Genomic DNA, 20,511 nt, shown 5'->3' with positions numbered 1-20,511 from the left:
TCATAGGTTGAACTGGATGGACGGATGTCTTTTTTCAACCTCACTAACTATGTAACTATGTAAAAAATAACCACTTGCTAGAACTAAGGTATTCAGAATACCATCTCTGAATGCCCAACATATTGACCCTTGAAGCAGATGGGCTACAGAAGCAGAAAACCACACCGGGTACCACTCCTGTCAGCTAAGAACAGAAAACTGAGGCTACAGTTTGCACAGGCTCGCCAAAATTGGACAGAGGTTTGGAAAAACATTGCCTGGTCTGATGAGTCTCGATTGCAGCTGTGATATTCAGATGGTAGGGTCAGAATTTGGCATTAACAACTAATGATGCTCCGAAATGAAAATTCTGGGCCGAAACCGAAAATGCAGGATGCCCTTGGCCGAAAACCGAAACCTAAAATGACTTTTTCCCCCAAATAATTTTAAAATAGATAGAACAGGGGCATACACCAAAAACAGGCAGCGACGTACACCTGTCGCTGCCACCCTGTCACAGTATATGTACTGTGACGGGTTGGCAAGTGGTTAATTTAATTACCAATGGTATTTGTATTATGCAGCATGAGGGGGTTAATGTATTGCCACTGCTGGTCACTGATGCATTAGTGACCGACCAGTGGCAGTTAATTAACCCCTTTGTGCTGCATTAGTGAAACCAGTATCAGTGTTAATTAACACTGGTTGCACTGATACTGGTTGCACTAATGCAGCACAAAGGGGTTAATTAACTACCACTGGTTGGTCACTAAGGCATCAGTGACCAGCAGTGGCAATACATTAACCCCCTTCATGCATCATAATACTAATACCATTGGTAAGCTCGCTTCAGCTTCCCCCTCCTGCCTCAGCGTCCCTCTCGGCAGTACACCCTCCCCCCCCTGCCTCAGCGTCCCTCCCCCCCCTGCCTCAGCGTCCCTCCCCATCCCAAGGATGCAATCTCCTTACTCTCACTCTGCTCCTCCAGTGTCCTTCCTTTCAAAAGACGGGCCTCTGGCCGGCGGCCCGCCTCCCGATGATGTCACTGCTACTACAATCTGTGCATGAATGAACTAACACACCAGGCGGCGGGCGAGCGGCCACTAATAGCTATAACTATGTGAGCGCTTCACTTCCCTGTCAGAGGAGATACCCGCCTGATAGGGAAGTGAAGCGCTCACATAGTTATAGCTATTAGCGGCCGCTCGCCAGCCCGGTGTGTTAGTTCATTCATGCACATCGTAGTAGTAGAGACATCACCTGGAGGCGGGCCGCTGGCCAGAGGCGGGTGTTTTGAAACGTGCGCTGCGCCCGCGGCGGCCTTCTTTAATATCGGCATCTTTAACCCATTTTCGGCCGAAATGGAATAAGCCCATTTTCGGCCGAAAATTTCGGTTGCCGAAATTTCGGTGCATCACTATAAACAACATGCTCTGATCACCGTTGAGGTATTTGTAAATTGCTATCATGTCCCCTCTCAGGCGTCTCTTTTCCAGGGAGAATAAATCAAGCACTTTTAAATGCTCTTCGTAATTAAGGTCCTCTAATCCCTTAATAAGTTTTGTTATGCTTCTCTGTACTCTCTCCAGCTCCAACACATCCCTTCTGAGGATTGGTGACCAGAACTGGACAGAATACTCCAGATGTGGTCGGTCCAGTGATTTATAAAGTGGAAGGTTTATAGTTTTGTCTCTGGAATACATCCCCTTCCTTATGCATGCTAATATTCTGCCGGCTTTGGCAGCCATAGCTTGACATAGCATACTATTGCTAAGTCTATCTGCTTCTAAGACTCCCACATCTTTCTCCATTTTTGATACATAACAAACATATGAATTTCATGACACTTGCGTATTTTGGTGCCAGAAAAAGTCCCATGATTTTATATTGTTGTTGAATTGAAAATAGGGATGATGGTACTTACTCTACAAGGGATACCCATCTGAGTTGTCTATATAATTGGAGAGAGTTATTGTGAAATTAATTCTGTGGCCAACGTTTTTATCTAGGAAATGTTTTTAAAAAAATCCATGAATAAAATATACAAGATATTTTATTTTTAAAGCTATTCTTCAATCCTTTAATACGGATTGTCTCGTGACCATTGATAAATGGGCACACTTTGTTTTTTTTTTTGTTTTTCTCTTTTAAAACAGTTAGGGTTTCAAGTCTTCTATCATCATCCTTTCATGGGTGATGGAGTCCTTCTCTAGGTGTCCACATGTGAATGTGATGTGAACAACACCTCCTATTGGCTGTCCAGCGGTGGCATCCTCAGAATCCAGGACTGCTTTGATGATGTCAGCGTGAGGGGACCATCAAGGACCAACCAATGCAGACACATATGCAGTTTTTGGTTACTGGTCCCCTGCACCTGGATACAGAACCAGCGTGGGATACAGTCAGTGGAACTATAAGATGGCATCAGAAAGTAAATGATGAATGAGTGGGAGGGGATGGAGATGGGCTTTAATTACTTGCCTACCAGTGTATTGTTTATAAATGTCTTTTTAGTAAAGGAATTAAAACAAGCAGTGGTTGCCATTTTTTTTCAGCCTTCACCAAGCTTTTATGCAAAAGTGATTCAGGTTTCTGTAGAACCACATAATGGGACTCATGGCTGTCCTTTTGTTCAACCGACTACCAGCTTTTATGTAAAAGTAACTTAGTCTGCTGTACAGCCACCCATTGGGAATGGGAACATGATGTTCCCCCATTATGGTTCTGGGAGTCTCTCCTTAGATGAGAGAGATACCTCCTCCCATAAGACAGTCTCTCTTTCTATGCGTCCTAATTTGTGTGTCCTAGTGCTCAGCACCCTGCTGCCAATTTGAAATCTATGTGGTGCCCAATAGCCTGCAGGCCGCATCTTGGGCATCAGGGTCTTATACCAACATGATCTGCTCAAGTATATACAATGCCTTGCGAAAGTATTCGGCCCCCTTGAACTTTGCAAACTTTTGCCACATTTCAGGCTTCAAACATAAAGATATAAAACTGTAAATTTTTGTGAAGAATCAACAACAAGTGGGACACAATCATGAAGTGGAACAAAATTTATTGGATATTTCAAACTTTGTTAAATAAAAAACTGAAAAATTGGGCGTGCAAAATTATTCAGCAAACTCTCTCCAGAAGTTCAGTGAGAATCTCTGAATGATCCAATGTTGACCTAAATGACTAAGGTCAACAATAGAATCCACCTGTGTGTAATCAAGTCTCCGTATAAATGCACCTGCACTGTGATAGTCTCAGAGGTCCGTTAAAAGCGCAGAGAGCATAATGAAGAACAAGGCACACACCAGGCAGGTCCGAGATATTGTTGTGGAGAAGTTTAAAGCCGAATTTGGATAAAAAAAGATTTTCCAAGCTTTAAACATCCCAAGGAGCACTGTGCAAGCGATCATATTGAAATGGAAGGAGTATCAGACCACTGCAAATCTACAAAGACCTGGCCGTCCCTCTAAACTTTCAGCTCATACAAGGAGAAGACTCATCAGAGATGCAGCCAAGAGGCCCATGATCACTCTGGGTGAACTGCAGAGATCTACAGCTTAGGTGGGAGACTCTGTCCATAGGACAACAATCAATCGTTTACTGCACAAATCTGGCCTTTATGGAAGAGTGGCAAGAAGAAAGCCATTTCTTAAAGATATCCATAAAAAGTGTTGTTTAAAGTTTGCCACAAGCCACCTGGAAGACACACCAAACATGTGGAAGAAGGTGCTCTGGTCAGATGAAACCAAAATCAAACTTTTTAGCAACAATGCAAAACGTTATGTTTGGCGTAAAAGCAACACTGCTCATCACCCTGAACACACCATCCCCACTGTCAAACATGGTGCTGGCAGCATCATGGTTTGGGCCTGCTTTTCTTCAGCAGGGACAGGGAAGATGGTTAAAATTGATGGGAAGATGGATGGAGCCAAATACAGGACCATTCTGGAAGAAAACCTGATGGAGTCTGCAAAAGACCTGAGACTGGGACGGAGATTTGTCTTCCAACAAGATAATGATCCAAAACATGAAGCAAAATCTACAATGGAATGGTTCACAAATAAACATATCCAGGTGTTAGAATGGCCAAGTCAAAGTCCAGACCTGAATCCAATCGAGAATCTGTGGAAAGAACTGAAAACTGCTGTTCACAAACGCTCTCCATGCAACCTCACTGAGCTCGAGCTGTTTTGCAAGGAGGAATGGGCAAAAATTTCAGTCTCTCGATGTGCAAAACTGATAGAGACATACCCCAAGCGACTTACAGTTGTAATCGCAGCAAAAGGTGGCGCTACAAAGTATTAAATTATGGGTGCTGAATAATTTTGCACGCCCAATTTTTTTTCTTTTAAAAAAGTTTGAAATATCCAATAAATTTCCTTCCACTTCATGATTGTGTCCCACTTGTTGATTCTTCACAAAAAATTACAGTTTTATATCTTTATGTTTGAAGCCTGAAATGTGGCAAAAGGTCGAAAAGTTCAAGGGGGCCGAATACTTTCACAAGGCACTGTATCGTGGAAAGAAAATATATTTTTTGTTTTACTTTTCGATAGAGTCGGGACTGCTTTGAACAAGTATAATGTTTTTTTTGTCTGTTGCCTTATGAGATTTCCCTTTCCTGTCCTGAAAACATAGATGGAAATCCCTATTAAGTGATTCTAATTTTATGGATTTGAAGTAGTGGTAAGAGGAGTGTACTTACTTCCAAAAATCTGTATTTTCATTAAGTTAGGCAATGAGAATGAAAACATAGTTACAGTAATTTTGTGTGCTAGTTGTATTTGTTCTTTAGCTATAGGCACTCTTTAAGTGTAATGTTCAAGGGGGCGTGTCCAAGATGGCGACTTGAACAGACGTGCCTGCTGTGAGCTCCGAGAGCATTCTATCCTGGCGGTGATCCGTAGCTTGATTCTACTCACCTGTACCCCGTTCCGGCGTTCAGCATGCCCTACAGGTCCTCCGGAAGGTCCCAGAGGGGGAAGAAGCTCCACTTTCCTCCTTCTACAGCCTCACCCGAAATCGCTGCTCCCGCGCGGACTAGGCCGCAGCCCGCTCTGTGCTCTACCAACATGGCCACGCAGACGGACCCGAGTGAGGGGGCTGCTGCTAATCCCCCTGGCATCCCGGAGGTGATGGCGGCCATCGTGTCCTGTCAAACGGCCCTCACCACCAAAATCGAGGAGGTTCAGCTGGATGTGGGCTTGCTGAGACAGGACTTTGACAAGATCCGCTCCCGTCTTACCGTGGTGGAACAGTGTGTAGGCCCTGTCGAGGACACCCTTGCTGCACACTCTGCCTCCCTCCGGGTCCTCCATTCCCGGGTTCGGGCCCTGGAATATCGTGCTGAGGATGCCGAAAACCGCAATAGGCGCAAAAACCTCCGGATCGTTGGCCTCCCGGAGGGCGCGGAGGGTAAGGACCCGACGTTGTTCGTGGAAGACCTGCTGAAGTCCCTCTTACCTGCAGCCCGCTATTCCCCGCACTATACTGTGGAACGGGCTCATCGGGTCCCCCCGCGCCCGGGTCCGGAGGGTGCCCCCCCTCGCACGCTGATCCTTCGGCTTCTCAATTTCCGGGACCGGGATGAGACCCTGCGGGCGGCCCGGGTCGCGGGCTCCTTGTCGTTCCAAAATGCCAGGCTGATGATTTTCCCTGACTATACGGTCGAGACACAGAAGCAACGCCGCTCCTTTGATGCTGTGAAGGCGGCTCTCCGTGCCCGAGGAATCAAGTATGCCATGCTGTTTTCCGCCAAGCTGAGGGTGGTCGATGGCGAGACCACCCGCTTCTTTGTGGATCCGAAGGACGCCTCGGACTGGCTGGATCAGCTGCCCCCCCGGGGGTGAGTACTGCTTCGGGCGTGTGGATGCCTCCCTGGAAGTGACTGCCCTGCCTGTCTTGTGCTGTCCTTGTCCTGCTGAGGTCCTGAGTTCTCACCCCTTGTGCCTGGCGGCCTATCCTGCTGGTCTTTCCTGGACCTGGGGCATGGACTAGCTCCGAGGATTATTGGGACTGTTCCCTGTTCAGCGATGCTGCGTTACTATCCTCCTGTTTTGCATGGATTTATTTTTTTATCTGCTCTTCCCCCCTGTTTGTTGGGGTGCAGGATGTCACTAGACACCCCTTTTTTTTTTCTTTTTTGTTTTGTTTGTTTGCTCTCGGATGCGACATGCAGCTGCACTGACTCAGTACCTGTTGTGCCTTACACAGCTGAGCTACCCTGGTGCCCGTTGGCCCTTGGTTACACGCCACTTCTTTGACTGGTTGATTGTTGGGGTTTGGGGTTCCATGCCTGCCTCTGGGATGGGGTCGGGCGGGGTGGGGGGGGGGTGGGGGAGATCCCAGCCGTTGCTGGTTTTTACGTTTTTTTTTGTTTTTCTAATGTTGTTGCTCTTTATTTACATTGTTGTGTGGCTGCCTGGTGGGGTGGGGGGGAATATGATTTGTGTGCCCCTTCTGGCGCGGGTGGTGGGGTGTCTCTATGGCTAAGGTTGACGTGATATCATGGAATGTGCGGGGGTTGAATTCGGCTGTTAAGCGTTCGCTGGTGTTTAATTTCCTACGCCGATTCGCCCCTCACATTTGTGTGTTACAGGAGACGCACCTGCTGAGCTCTCGTGTTTTGAGCCTGAAGCGGGCCTGGGTGGGCGCCCACTACCATGCTACGTACTCTAACTACGCCAGGGGGGTCAGTATCTTGGTTCACAGGTCATTGCCGTTCCACTTGCTGGAGGTCCGGACCGATCCGGCTGGCCGCTATGTGCTACTGCACGCCACTATATACTCTGTACCATTTGTTACTGTGGGATTATATCTGCCCCCCCCCGTTGACCCCGCATTTCTGTACACGCTTATGCAGCTTGTCATTTCTTATGATGTGTTTAATGTGCTCTTGTTGGGGGACTTTAATCTGTCCCCCACTCCTGATCTGGACCGCCTCCACCCTCCCTCTACCTGGTCTGACGCCCTGGCCCGCTGGATGTCCATGTTCTCCTTGGTGGACGTCTGGCGGTGCTTTCACCCGTCGGATAGGGAATATACCTGTCACTCGGCCTCCCACCGGACCATGTCTCGTATTGACCTGGCCCTGGCCTCCACCGAGGTGTTGAGAATGGTTACATCTGCCTCTATCTTGCCTAGGGGCATATCCGACCATGCCCCCCTATTGCTCTCACTTCGGGTGGCGGATGGGAGGTTGGGTGGGCGTTGGAGGCTGTCCAGGTACTGGATCATGGAGCCCTCGATCTTGGCGGCGTTGCCGGCTGCACTGTCTCAATTCTGGTCGAGTAATGAGGGCCACCCTAATCCTCTGATACTGTGGGATGCCTTTAAAGCGTGGTTGCGGGGTGTGTATATGACTCAAATCGCTGTGGCCCGTAGGAGTTCTGTGCAGTCTCTGGAGCAGCTGGAGGCGGCCCTCCGTTCCGCGGAGGGTGCCTACGTGGCCTCTCCGGATGCTGCTCACTATGCCTCCTTCCAGTGCGCACTTCGTGATCTGGCGGTGTGCAGGACTGCTGCCACTGAGAAGTCGCTTCTCTCGACGGCTCAACGCATTTTTGAATATGGTGATAAGAACGGGCGCCTTCTTGCTTGGCTGTCGAGGGAACAGGTTCCGGTCACGCACATTGGTCGGATTCGCCTGTCATCGGGGGTTTTACTGACTGACCTGGGCGACATCAATGATTGTTTTAGTGACTACTACCGTGCTCTGTACGCCTCTAGGGTGGCTTATGGCGCTGAGGAGTTGGATAGCTTTCTTGACGGTATTGTGCTCCCTGAGCTGGACGCTGCTGCTAGGACTAGGTTGGATGGCCCCATTACGCTGGAGGAAGTTCAGGTTGCTCTGACTAAGATGCAGTCCGGTAGGGCTCCGGGCCCTGATGGCATTCCGATTGAGTTTTTCTCCTGTTTTCAGGAGCAGCTGGCCCCCCGTGTGGTGAAATTGCTGGCCAGGTTTGCGGACCTGGATGCCTTGCCGGACTCCTTCTCTGAGGCCCTCATTGTGCTTATACTCAAGCCTGGTAAGGACCCTGAAGACTGTGCCTCCTATCGCCCCATCTCCCTGCTGAATGCAGATGCCAAGCTCCTGGCCAAAATCTTGGCTCTTCGTTTGGCATCGGTCATTGAGGATATTGTCCATGTGGACCAGACTGGTTTTATGCCGGGGAAGGGGACGGACATTAACCTTCGGCGCCTTTTCCTTAATCTCTCTGCTTCACATCTTAATCCGGGACAAAGGGTGGTGGCCTCTCTCGACGCGGAGAAGGCTTTCGATTCGGTCGAGTGGCCTTACCTATGGCGCGTTCTGCGTCGCTTTGGGTTTGGCCCCAAGTTCCTGAGTTGGCTGCGCCTGCTCTACCGTCGACCCATGGCCCGTGTTTGTACCAATGGTGATGTCTCGGGGGCTTTCCCGCTGAGCAGGGGGACGAGGCAGGGGTGCCCTCTCTCGCCGGGGCTGTTTGCCCTGGCACTGGAGCCCTTGGCTACCCTGCTCCGTTCCTCAAGGGAGGTGTGCGGATGGCGGACTGGTCCCCTGGAGGAGAAGGTGTCGCTGTACGCCGACGACACCCTACTGTATTTGGCAGATGCGTCCTCCTCTCTGCGGGCGGCCCTGGATATTTTTGAGTCTTTTGGGAGGTTCTCGGGGATACGGATTAATTGGAGTAAATCTGTTTTGTTTCCCCTGGACCCGGACGCCCGAGCCCTGGCTGCCCCCTCCCCCTTGCAGTGGGTGAACGAATTTAAATATTTGGGTATCAGGGTTTCTGGGGACCCGGGGGCATACGTCCCATGTAATGTGACCCCTGTCCTGGAGAGGTTGCGGGCGCGATGCGCTGGGTGGGCCTCCCTGCCCCTTAACCTTCTGGGTCGTATCAATATCATCAAAATGATTTTTTTGCCTAAATTCCTTTACGTTTTTCGCAACTCCCCGGCCTGGCTCCCCGCCGCTTTTTTTCGTGATCTAGACAGCTGTATCGGCGCGTTTTTATGGGCCGGAGCACACCCCCGGTTGGCGCGTTCTACCCTGCAGCTCCCGGTGGACTCGGGAGGACTGGCCTTGCCGCACTTTAAATTTTATTTTTGGGCAGCTGTGTTAGTTACCGTCCACTGGTGGTTTGCCGGCTCTCGTTCTAACGCTGCGACGTGCCTGGAGGCGGCTTGCCTGGGCTCCTTGGCTGACCTCGGCAACCTGCCCTACAGGGGCGCGGGTGCGTACCCCTCTCTTCCCCTCCCCACTATGACTACGCTGCGGGTCTGGCGGGTGGCCAGGGCACGGTTTCTCCAACCTAACACCTGGTCCCCTTATCAGCCCCTATGGGGCAATCCGTCGCTCCCTCATCTGCGGATGCTTCCTGACCCGCAGGTGTGGGGCCGGTGTGGTATACAGCGCTTGAGGGACATCATGCCTGTGGGCGAGCTACGCTCGCTCCGGGACCTTAAGGGGTCCTTTGCCTTGCCCCGCTGGATAGGCTTTCGTTATCTCCAGTTGCGCCATGCGGTCAGTGCTCAGTTCCCGGTCACCCCTGTCATACAGACTGATCGTCTGGAGGATGTGCTTGCGCAGGCGGACCTCCCTAAGCCCCTTTCTGCCCTATACGCTACCCTGCTTGTTGTTGACTCCCCTGCGTTGGAGCGTCTTTGGCAGAAGTGGTCTTTGGACATCCCCGACTTGGATAGGGAGGACTGGGAGGACTGCTTGGGGAATGGCTCCAGACTGGTCATTGCCTCCAGGGACAAGCTTATTCAAGTCAAGTTCCTACACAGGGTCTATTATACTCCTCAGCGACTGCACAGAATGTTTCCTGCGAGGCCGGCAGATTGTCCTAAATGTTTTACTGCAGAGGGTTCGTACTTCCACATGTTCTGGGCATGCCCACGGGTGGCGGAGTTCTGGGGGGCGGTGTTCGAGGTCATGAACACCCGTCTTCACCTCTCGGTCACGTGCGCCCCGGAGCTGGCGCTCTTGGGCATCCCCGATCAGGTTAGGCGCAATAAGTATTCCCGTTTACTGATTTCTCTATTGCTGTATTACGCTAAGAAGGAGATTGTCCTTCGGTGGGTCTCCCCCTCCCCTCCCACGCTGGCTGCGTGGGAGGCCCTGGTGCATGGGGCTCTCCCAATGTATAAGCTCACCTACATTAATAGGAACTGTCCCCATAAATACGAGAAGGTTTGGCAGCCTTGGATAGATGGCACGGGTTGATCCTCTGTTCTGTTTGATGCTATCTGTCTGTGTTCCATTTTTTTTTCCTTTCTTTTTTGTTCTTTTTTAGTAGACTTGCATCTAGCCCCACCGTGCCTTTTACCGTGTTCTTACTGTTGGATCCCCCACTGTATAGGTTTTGTTGCCTTCGGCACATCTGTTTTTTCCCCTGTGGTCTGATGATGTACAGCAGCTACACATGTAATGTATATTGTATATTGTCGTGTGTTTTTTTTCAATAAAGAGCAACCTTGTTTGTAAAAAAAGTGTAATGTTCAAATGTGTTGAAAAACTCAAACAGTTCTACTTACTTTTTCACATGACTAGTAACTGGATTCCAAGATATCGCCTTAAATTAAAATAGGCTACATACTATTTTGTGCCATATATGGTACAGCCACAAAACAGTTGTAAAACTTTCAACAATGGCTTTCTTCTTACCACTCTTCCATAAAGGCCAGATTTGTGGAGTGCATGACTAGTAGTTGTCCTGTGGACAGATTCTCCCACCTGAGCTGTGGATCTCTGCAACTCCTCCAGAGTTACCATAGGCCTCTTGGCTGCTTCTCTGATTAATGCTCTCCTTGCCCAGCCTGTCAGTTTAGGTGGACAGCCATGTCTTGGTAGGTTTACAGTTGTGCCATACTCTTTCCATTTGGGGATAATATATTGAACAGTGCTCCGTGAGATGTTTAAAGCTTGGGATATTTTTTTAAAACACAACTCTGCTTTAAACTTCTCCACAACTTTATCCCTGACCTGTCTGGTGTGTTCCTTGGCCTTCATGATGCTGTTTGCTCACTAAGGTTCTCTAACAAATCTCTGAGGGATTCACAGGACAGCTGTATTTATACTGAGATTACATTACATACAGGTGGACTCTATTTACAAATTAGGTGACTTCTCAAGGAAATTGGTTTCACTAGATGTTAGTTAGGGGTATCGGAGTAAAGGGGCTAAATACAAATGCATGCCACACTTTTCAGATGTTTATTTGTAAAAAAAATGAATGTGAAAACCATTAATCATTTTCCTCCCACTTCACAATTATGTGCCACTTTGTGTTGATCTATCACATAAAATCCAATTAAAGTACATTTACGTTTTTGGTTGTAACATGACAAAATGTGGAAAATTTCAACGGGTATGAATACTTTTTCAAGGCACTGTATCCATAAAGTGACCTTGTTATAAAGCAAATTACCAAACAGACATACAGTACCTGTAAAGTTAAAAAAAGTAGGGGATTGTACCTATATCCCGCCTGAAAGAAGATGAGTGGGCACTCACCTTGGCACAAAGTACATCAAGTTAGCCACAAGGTACTGTACAGGCTTAGGGCCTTAGTCCATTAGCGGTAGAGTCCTGTCCCTGAAGACCCCTTCTAGGGTATGCCCACCATGTGGTCCAAAGCCAGAATGGGGCTAGTCCCTGTCATCTGGCTCCAGTGTGAGGACATCTGCCATGGTTAGTTGGTCTTCATGCTCCTTTTTGGTCCCGGTATCTCAATCTCCCTGGCCCCACTGTGCATCTACTCCAGCAGTACAGCTGTATTTGATCTTTTGTTTATATCAATGTTCAGTAAAATAAATGATTCCAGAAGAACCTGTACATTCACAGACTTTAAAGCAGTAACCCAAAAACAAACAAAAAAAATGAATTGCAGCTTATCTTTTCTTATATGTGGTGACTGCACTCGTTTTCTATTTTAAGCCTTTGTTTTTCATTTTTTTCACCTTTTGCTCTGGCCAGTAAATCTGTTATTTTTCAACTTCCTTTAGGAGAAGTACACACTGCTGCAATCCGATTTTGTTCTGACTTTCAGTGCGATAATGTGCTACTTAGATGCTACTTAGATGTGGTTTGCATATTCTATGGGGCCAAAATCAGGCTGGAACTCTACCAAAGTAGTGCAGGAACCTTTTCCAAAATAGCTCCATGCTGAGTCACATTGATGCAAATGGACCCCATTGAAAGCAATGTGATTTCCATTGTCATGCGATTCTATGTGATGCGAGTCTGTGATGTGATTCTGTGTGATGCGAGTTGCATCTGAAATCACACTAGTATGAACCTGGCCTTAACAGACCAAGCTGTCCAGCAAAAAAGGCAGTTAAGAGGGTTGAAACAAACAATTTACCACTGACAGGGGTTCTTACAATGTTCAGCTTTTATTCATTTATGTAAAACCAATATCCCAAAAAGTGGGAAAATCTGATAGTTCACCCCACAACCCTTTCCCCAAATTACAATGGTGGCTCTGTTCCTCTTTCATTAAGATTGGAGACACCCTAGAACAGAAAGTGTGTTACTGACTAGATAACCAGGTAAAGTTATGTAGCAATATTTCCTGGCCTTGAGCCTGATGTGGGTCTGCCATTGTTAAGCCTAGTACACACGCAACGAATTTCCGCCGATCGGTCGTCCATCTTTTGTCCAGAGTGGTGTTTTGTTGGTTGGAATGTGCTCTAGACTGCACACGAATTTTGTCGACCGACAGAATTCTACTTCAGAAGTGATGCCATGTGTTGGTTTGCTTTCTTTGTGTTCTTTCTTCTCTGAGCATGCTCAGTCTTGCTCATAAGATTTTTCCCTGTCGAAATCTGTACTGACTGCACGAAAATCGGACGTGTTTTGACGGAGGACAAAAATTTTATAGCTTGCACACCAGATTTTTTTCGGCCGAAAAGTCGGAGTCGGTTGTCGGAAGCATCATACTAACAAGCCGAAAATCGGCGGATCCGTCGTCGGACGAAAATTCCTGGCCGAATTTCGACGCGTGTGTACGAGGCTTTACCGGTCACACTTCCAACACATTTAAGTTGTGAACCCAAGTGTGAGAATTGAGACAATGACCACTCCGGCATCTTTGGTTGGTTTTGTTTATTGTATTTTGGGGATGGGAGAAGGGAATGAGTGGGATACTCCTCTGGCTCAACTAGGTTAACTGGGACTTTATACAAAATTGCCCATTAGCGCTGTCTTGACGCCAGCTGAATGCCTACCAGCGCTTCCTGGAGTTTGAAGATACTGTTATGCTGAACTTGTGCTGGAACTTCGACTTTAACTTGTTTGTTAACTCAGAAGATCCAGGACTGTAGAACACTTGACTCCTGACACTCAGTCTAGCTCAAAAGTCACTGAACAGCAACCTTCAATCCTTCACTGTCTGAGGTAGCTCCTTGTCATTGCTTGTGCCACTGCAACTCTTAACTCTGTACACTGCACACTGTACACATTAGCTTTTCAGGGCCCAACCGCTGGTGCCCCCTCTACACTTCAGGGTCCTCTAACTAGGCACCCCTTCTAACACTTCAGGGTCCTCTGACTAGGCACCCCCTTTACAGCTAGCTGACTCCTGAATCCCTGGAACCTTCTCTGGAGTGGTCCCCTCTACACTTGGCAGACCCCTAGGCACAGTTCACAGTGCTCACGACCTTGGCAGGCTTTCTTGGAACTGAACCCCTCTTCCTCCACTGGTCCTCAGCACACCGGATCCCTTCTGCAGCTCAACTCAGCATTCTCTGGATTCCCAGGCAGCCACCTGAGACACCTGATCTTTCTGACAGGAGGAGAGACAGCCGTGCTCTCCTTCCTGGGACTCTGCTTCCTGCCAAAGATGCTGCGTCATGCGTTCCCCTCAAACTTATATCCACTCCCAGAATCCTCTGCGGCAGAATCTGCCTTCTGGGGTAGATACAGGCTTGAATGTGTCTCTAATTGGATTTCCTCCACTGCCCAATGAGAATCCTCTCATGGAGCCAGTGGGGAGACTCCCCTCTCAGCAAACACACCTGAGAGACATGACAGCCCAGATGAAATAATGGCCCTGCTGTTAGGCAGCCAAGGCCCACTATACTTTTACCTAGCACCTACCCTGTAGGGTGCTATAGTTAAAAGAAAAAAGCTTAAAAAAAACAAAACTGATGCAGACACTACATTTAAAGCAGAACTAAAGGCAAAACATTTTGTTCATTTTAACCACTTGCCGACCGCTCACTCGAGCTCTACTGCGGCAAAGTGGTTAGTTCCCGTCCAGCGACGTAGACCTAAGTCGCTGGACTCCTCCCATTGTGGGCGGCGCACGCGCGCCGCCGGAGGCTCGCTCCCACTGTATTCAGTCACAGCCGGAGTCGGGCCAGGCGAGGAGCGGTGGTGATCACCGCCGCTCTTCCCCGATCGTCGGGGAATCAAGTTTGGAGATCCGCCCGCTTGTTTAAACAAAGCGGGCGGATCTCCTAAGTGACAGACAGTGACAGATTGCAGGGTTCAGCATAGCTGAACCTGCGATCTGTCCCTGTGTCACTCAGTCACCTCCCCCCACACACGTTAGTAAGCACCAGGCATACATTAACCCCTCCCTCTCCAATACAATTAACCCCTTCCCTGCCAGTGTCATCTTTACAGTAACAGTGCATATGTATAGCACTGATTACTGTAGTAATGTCACTGGTACCCCCAAAAGTGTAAAAAATGTCAGTCAAGGGTCCGATCTGTCCGCCGCAATGTCGCAGTCCCGCAAAAAAATTACTCGTTAAAAAAAAAACACCAAAAATGACAGAAATCTTTCCCTTAGTTAGTAAACGCAATAACTTTTGTGCAAACCAATCAAAATATTCTTATTGTGATTTTTTTTACCCAACATAGGTAGCAGAAAACAAATTGGCCAAAAATTAAAAGAAAATTTGATTTTTAAATTTTTTTTTGGGGGGGGGGGGGGAATTTCACATAAAAAATGTGAAAAATATTGTTATTTTTTCAAAATTTACGCTCTTTTTTTGTTTTTAGCGCAAAAAGTAAAAATTGCACAGGTGATCAAATACCACCAAAAGAAAGCTCTGTTTGTGGGAAAAAAAGGACGTAAATTTCGTTTGGGTACGGCATCGCCCGACCGCGCAATTGTCAGTTAAAGTCGCACAGTGCCGAATCGCAAAAAGGGGCCTGGACGTAAGACAGCAAAATCCTCCGGTGGTAAAGTGGTTAATAAAGTAAGGGAGGGTTATAAGCCCAGTCAAGAGTCAGGTTTTGTTTTGTTTTTTTTTACCCATTGATTTACTAAAGGAAAATAGACTGTGCACTTTACAATTGCAGTTGCATTTCCATTCCCCAGAGCTTAGTGAATGCGGTGAGGCTCTGCTGATTTCCATCATCCAATCGTGCAAGCAAAAAATGCTATTATTATTATTTTCCTTGCACCTAATTGTGTTTTCTTTACAAAGTGAAGCTTCACCACATTTACTAAGCTCTGGGGAAAATGAGAGCAACTGCACTTGCAAAGTACACAGTCTATTTGCCTTTAGTAAATCAATCCCAGTGTCTCATTGCAGGAAATTTTCCTTCATTTCCTCTCCTATAGCCACAACAGGAGGGCGAGGAAATCCCTCCAAAGTTAGGGAATCCCTGGTTGTCACCAGAACTAGTGTCCCCATTGAATGATTTCCTCTCTATTATTTGTAGCCAGGTGCTGAGCCTCAACAACACGGAGGCAGAGACTGTGTTTTTTGTTGTTCCACTCTCTACTGTGATGCTGTTATTATGCTGCACTATCCCCTCCTGCCAGCATAGAGAGATCCATAGCCAAGCATGCCCATAGACTTCAATGCAGAGCTCTGAGATCCATGGGAGTTGTAGTTCGAGACAGCTGCCACACAATGTGGCCAATGGATTCTTTACACTACAGTTTCCGAGAGGCACTGAGTAGCAAGTTAAGTGGTGAGATGGCTTTAACTAAACTGCCAAGGAACTGAGGCGTGCACATCTGTGGCCTGCTGACAGACCGTTGAGAGGCCAGACCAGTGGGACTAAGTCAGAGGGCCAGGAAGAAAGATACACCCTGAGCTGCACAGCACAGACCACAGTGATCACACTGCACCATTGCCACCAGGAGACCAGAGTCAGAGTGTTCTCTCACTCTCTGCTTCCCACAGCTAGACTCCAAAAGGCATCCTAGAGAGAGAGAGAGAGAGAGAGAGAGAACGCACCCCATTCTACAGAAAAATATTGCAACTGCACCACAGGAATCTGTGAAAGGGCTTATTAACCATCATTCACATTGTTAGCAGGAACTGAGTCCCTGGAGGCAAGACATTAAGTATACCACATCCATATTGCACCTATGCCTTACCCATGCTGCACCTATACCCCATTGATACTGCACCTGTGCTATATCAACATTACACCTCTACCGTGCATGCCGGTTTAATAAAACCGTTGTTAAGTGCACTAATGTTTCTTAAAGGGCCCCAATGGTAGCCAGCAGAAAAATAACTTAAAAGGCTGCCCTTCCCCTTAATCCATCCTACAAGCCCTTTCTTGTTCCCCTTTTTAAAATTTTTCCTACAGACAGTGCATACCCAGTCAGTCTAGGCCTAGCATTTATGCACTCAGGCAGTATAGTTCCAGTTTTGGGTAGATTAAGTTTATTACTGCTCACTGGTGCACTTAAGGTTGCCTTGCTAATATTTATGCTGATCTGGACACCAAGGGGTTTATTTACTAAAGCTAGAGAGTTAAAATCAGTCACACTTCTGCAGAGAAACCAATCAGCTTCTAACCTCAGCTTGTTTAATTAAGCTTTGGCAATAAAACCTCAAAGCTGATTGGTTTCTTTGCAGAAGAGTGATTGATTTTGCACTTTCTAGCTTTAGTAAATAAGCACCCAGGCGTAGTCTTATGCTTAGTCCTTATTACGTAGCATCCTGTATGCTAAAGCGTGTTACTATTATTGTTGATCCAACCTTATGCTTGCCTTGTTACCAACCTTGTTTATTGACAACATATTGAGTCTGCTTTTACTAATTTTGCTTAGTGCCTGCTTCTTTGATAAAATGTTAAAAAAATTGCGTGACTTTGAGGTCACAAAAGTGTGAAAGGGGCCTTCAGTAATCAAGGTATAGTGTGCCCCTTTCAATGCAGAGAGACCAGCGTGCCCCCTTCAATGCAGAGATCAGCTTGCCCCCTTTCAATGCAGAGATGCCAGCGTGCCCCCTTTCAATGCAGAGATGCCAGCGTGCCCCCTTTCAATGCAGAGATGCCAGCGTAAGCATGTCCCCCCCCCCCCCCCCCGCGCGAGACCAGTGCACTTACCTCAGCAATCACAGCTCTATGTAGCTGCAGGTGCTATATACAAATATATATATATATATATACTGCTCACGATCCGCTAGCTTGTGAACTGCAGCAGAAGCCCACAGCAGCCCTAACAGACAAAGTTTGCTAAGTTTGGGACCCCCTTCAGCTTCGGTGCAGCCAGCATAGGCGGCTCTGCAGAGTAAGGCATGAATTGGAGTGGGGGGTCGGAAAGTGTGACTTACCCATGTTTCTCTTACGTCCTCCGACAGTCGCCGCCCACTCATACAGTCTTCACCAATGGGTATTGACCTCTTATCCATAAGAGCAAGCTAGGCATAAGACTTGTTACAAACAAAGCATTTACATAGACACACCTATGGGGGCTGTCCCACTGGTCCAATACCCCACTGCTATCATCCATCCCAACTCAGTTTGTCTTCTGCCTAGTTAGGAGTGAGATAGGCTCTCCCTGTGCTGGGGCTACAGTCTCAGCCTTCTTCTTTTTTCTTTATGATTTTATTTCAGGGAATGTGTTTTTTTCTTCACATTACTAGCTGTTTATTTCTCAGCTTTTAGTTAGTCACTTTTTCAAGATGATGACGGTGTTGCGGAGCTGGGAGTCGGACTGGTTGTCCTGGTTTTCCAGGACAGAGGGCCTTATGGAATCCCAGCCCGCCATCGAGCGTTTAGCAGGCTATGTGTTCGCCCTGGCCTCGCAAACGACCCATCCCTGTCCTCAGGGATGCAAGCCTGCGAGGTGGCTACCTCGCCTGGACGTCTCCCCACGGTTCTCCGTGCACTGTTAGCGTCCTGCATTTTTGGCAGACGGCACCCCTGCCATCTGAGGGTGGGAGGTTTCCCGTCGATGAGAGGCACCCAACGCCATCGGGTACAGGTAAGTACATTCTGTGTGGGGCCTCTGTCTGGGGCTGGCAGTCCTGTGTGTCTGTGTTATCCCCTCATGTCTGTGCGTTTTTGGGCTCCCTGATCCCGGTCCCTGCGGGGGTTTTTCTCACTGTGCGCTGTGTGGCTTTGTGGGGGTCCCTCTCCTGTGTCACTTTAGGGTACTTTGGGAGATACAGACATGTGTGTAACCACTGCGGGGTTAAACACCGCCGGTCCGCCATTTTAGGTGTGGCAGCATGTCTGGCTTCACTGTGGGTGCTTATACAGCATTGTATGTGGTGTGTTTTGGCGCCTTGCGGCGCCATCTTGTGTGTGGCAAAACGTTTGTTCTGAGCACATGTCGGCGGCCATTTTCCCGAAGCCTCCCATTACTTTCTATAGGCAACCATTTTTCCTTGGCCTGAAGTCTCTGTTCAGCCTCTTGCGGTGACATCACTTCCTCCTTCTTTCAGAAGAGATCGGCTGCGGTGGTAACACTTTGTGGGGGTCTGTCTGCTGTCCTTTTGTTGTGCTAATACTTCTGGCTATCAGTTTATTCCTGCTTGGGGGTCTGTTTGTCACAGTCTTGTAGCGGTGTGCTTCGGGGGTCCGCGGCGCACTTGAAGGGCCAGTACCACAACATATAAAAAAAAAAAAAATGTAATATGGAATCTCACGATAGCAAATTTCCCCCAAGCCTTAGTGGGGGATTCAGGTTCTTCTGAATCTTCTGCTCTGACTACTTTGTCTGCTGCACTGATGACTGAATGAGCTAATAGAAAAATGCCTAGGTTTTCTTTTTCTTCTGACTCTGAATCTGACATGGTTGCCGTAGGTAGCGTGCCCCTTGCAGGGTCTCACTCTTCTCAGTCTGAGGGGGAGGCGGAGGTTGCAGGGGTGATTCCCCCCCTGGGACCGCCGAAGACCGCACAGCTATGGATGCACTAATTCTTGCCATTAAGGAAACACTACATTTAGAGAATGAGCCCAATCCTCCGGGAATTGTGTCCTCTTTTGGTCCACACAGGACCCGCAAGGCAGCGCAGGTGTTCCCTTGCCCCGCTGAGTTTCACGCTACTGTGAATGATCAATGGCGTCATTTAAAACGCACCTTTGTGGTGCCAAAAAAGTTTCAACTCCTTTATCCCTTTGCGTCTCCTACGGATCCGCGATGGTGTGTGGCTCCTCAGGTGGATCACACTGTGGCCAGATTGAACAAGGCCACTCTGGTACCCACCGAAGATTCTCCGGTGTTTAGGGATCCTACGGATAGGAGGATGGAGTCCCTTGCCCGCCATGCCTACATGGTGGCGGGTTCCATGATTAAACCTATTTTCGCCTCTGTCATGGTTGCTCAGGCTGTGGCGGATTGGACCAAGGTGCTAAGACGCACCCTCGTGGCTGATTCTGCCCCCCCCCTACTACCGTGGAGACGGTGGACCAGATTTTTCAAGGGGTCATTGTAACGGAACAGGGCACCCCTGAGCGGGTACTTCCATTGACAGATGCTCCTAGTGCTTCCCGAGGGCTCCAAGCACTCCAACAGACACCGTAAGCACTTCAGACTCCACGAACCGCCGCAGCTTGCTTAGGGTCTTGGCATCTCCTACCCACCCTGGACCTACGGCAAGGCTCCAGGTTCCTGTGGGTGAACCTCTCTTTCCCCAGAGAGTGCAGCATGAACAAGCTCTTACACAAGCTCTTACAAGAGCTCAGTGATTATCCAAGGGAGTATGGAGGACATAGCAATCCCTTGTAGCAGATTCCCCCAATAAGAGACAGGAGTCTAGATTGAGGTGAAGGAACTCAAAACAACTTTAGTGAACAAGACTTATATACAGAATTTGGAACATCCCCCCCCCCAACAACCGCTTTCCTATTGGTCAATTGTAAAGTACCTGTGGTCTCCTTCAAGTCCTCCATAGCCATGCAAATGAGGACTTGAAAATGAGTCAGCAGGGATTGGTCGGATAGCTTGACCAGAAAGACTGCCATGTGCAATGAGACAGAAGCCTTCAGGGGGCAATCAATGTACACAATAGCCAGACACAGAACAATGGGAGGTCATTAGCAATGAGACAGGGCAATCCACATTCCCAATACACAAACTCAAGGAAAACCTTGCTGACATTGAAAGATATGTAATATACACAGCATTTAGGAATTACAGATTTCATGGCAAATGGGAATATATCTTAATATTTCTATATGGAGATATTGCTGGCAAATATGAAGCAATCCAAACCATTACTTATCTGTCTTTAAATTCCAGTGATGGTGAATACCGTCACAGTCATGTATTTGTGCGATGCGGCCTTAAATGAGGCCCCATTAGCTGCGCGCGTGTCCAGTGTCGCGGTGATCAACCGTCG

Source organism: Pelophylax lessonae (assembly GCF_965119305.1).
Source record: "Pelophylax lessonae genome assembly, chromosome: 1".
Classification (NCBI taxonomy): domain Eukaryota; kingdom Metazoa; phylum Chordata; class Amphibia; order Anura; family Ranidae; genus Pelophylax; species Pelophylax lessonae.
This window is presented reverse-complemented; position numbering follows the sequence as displayed.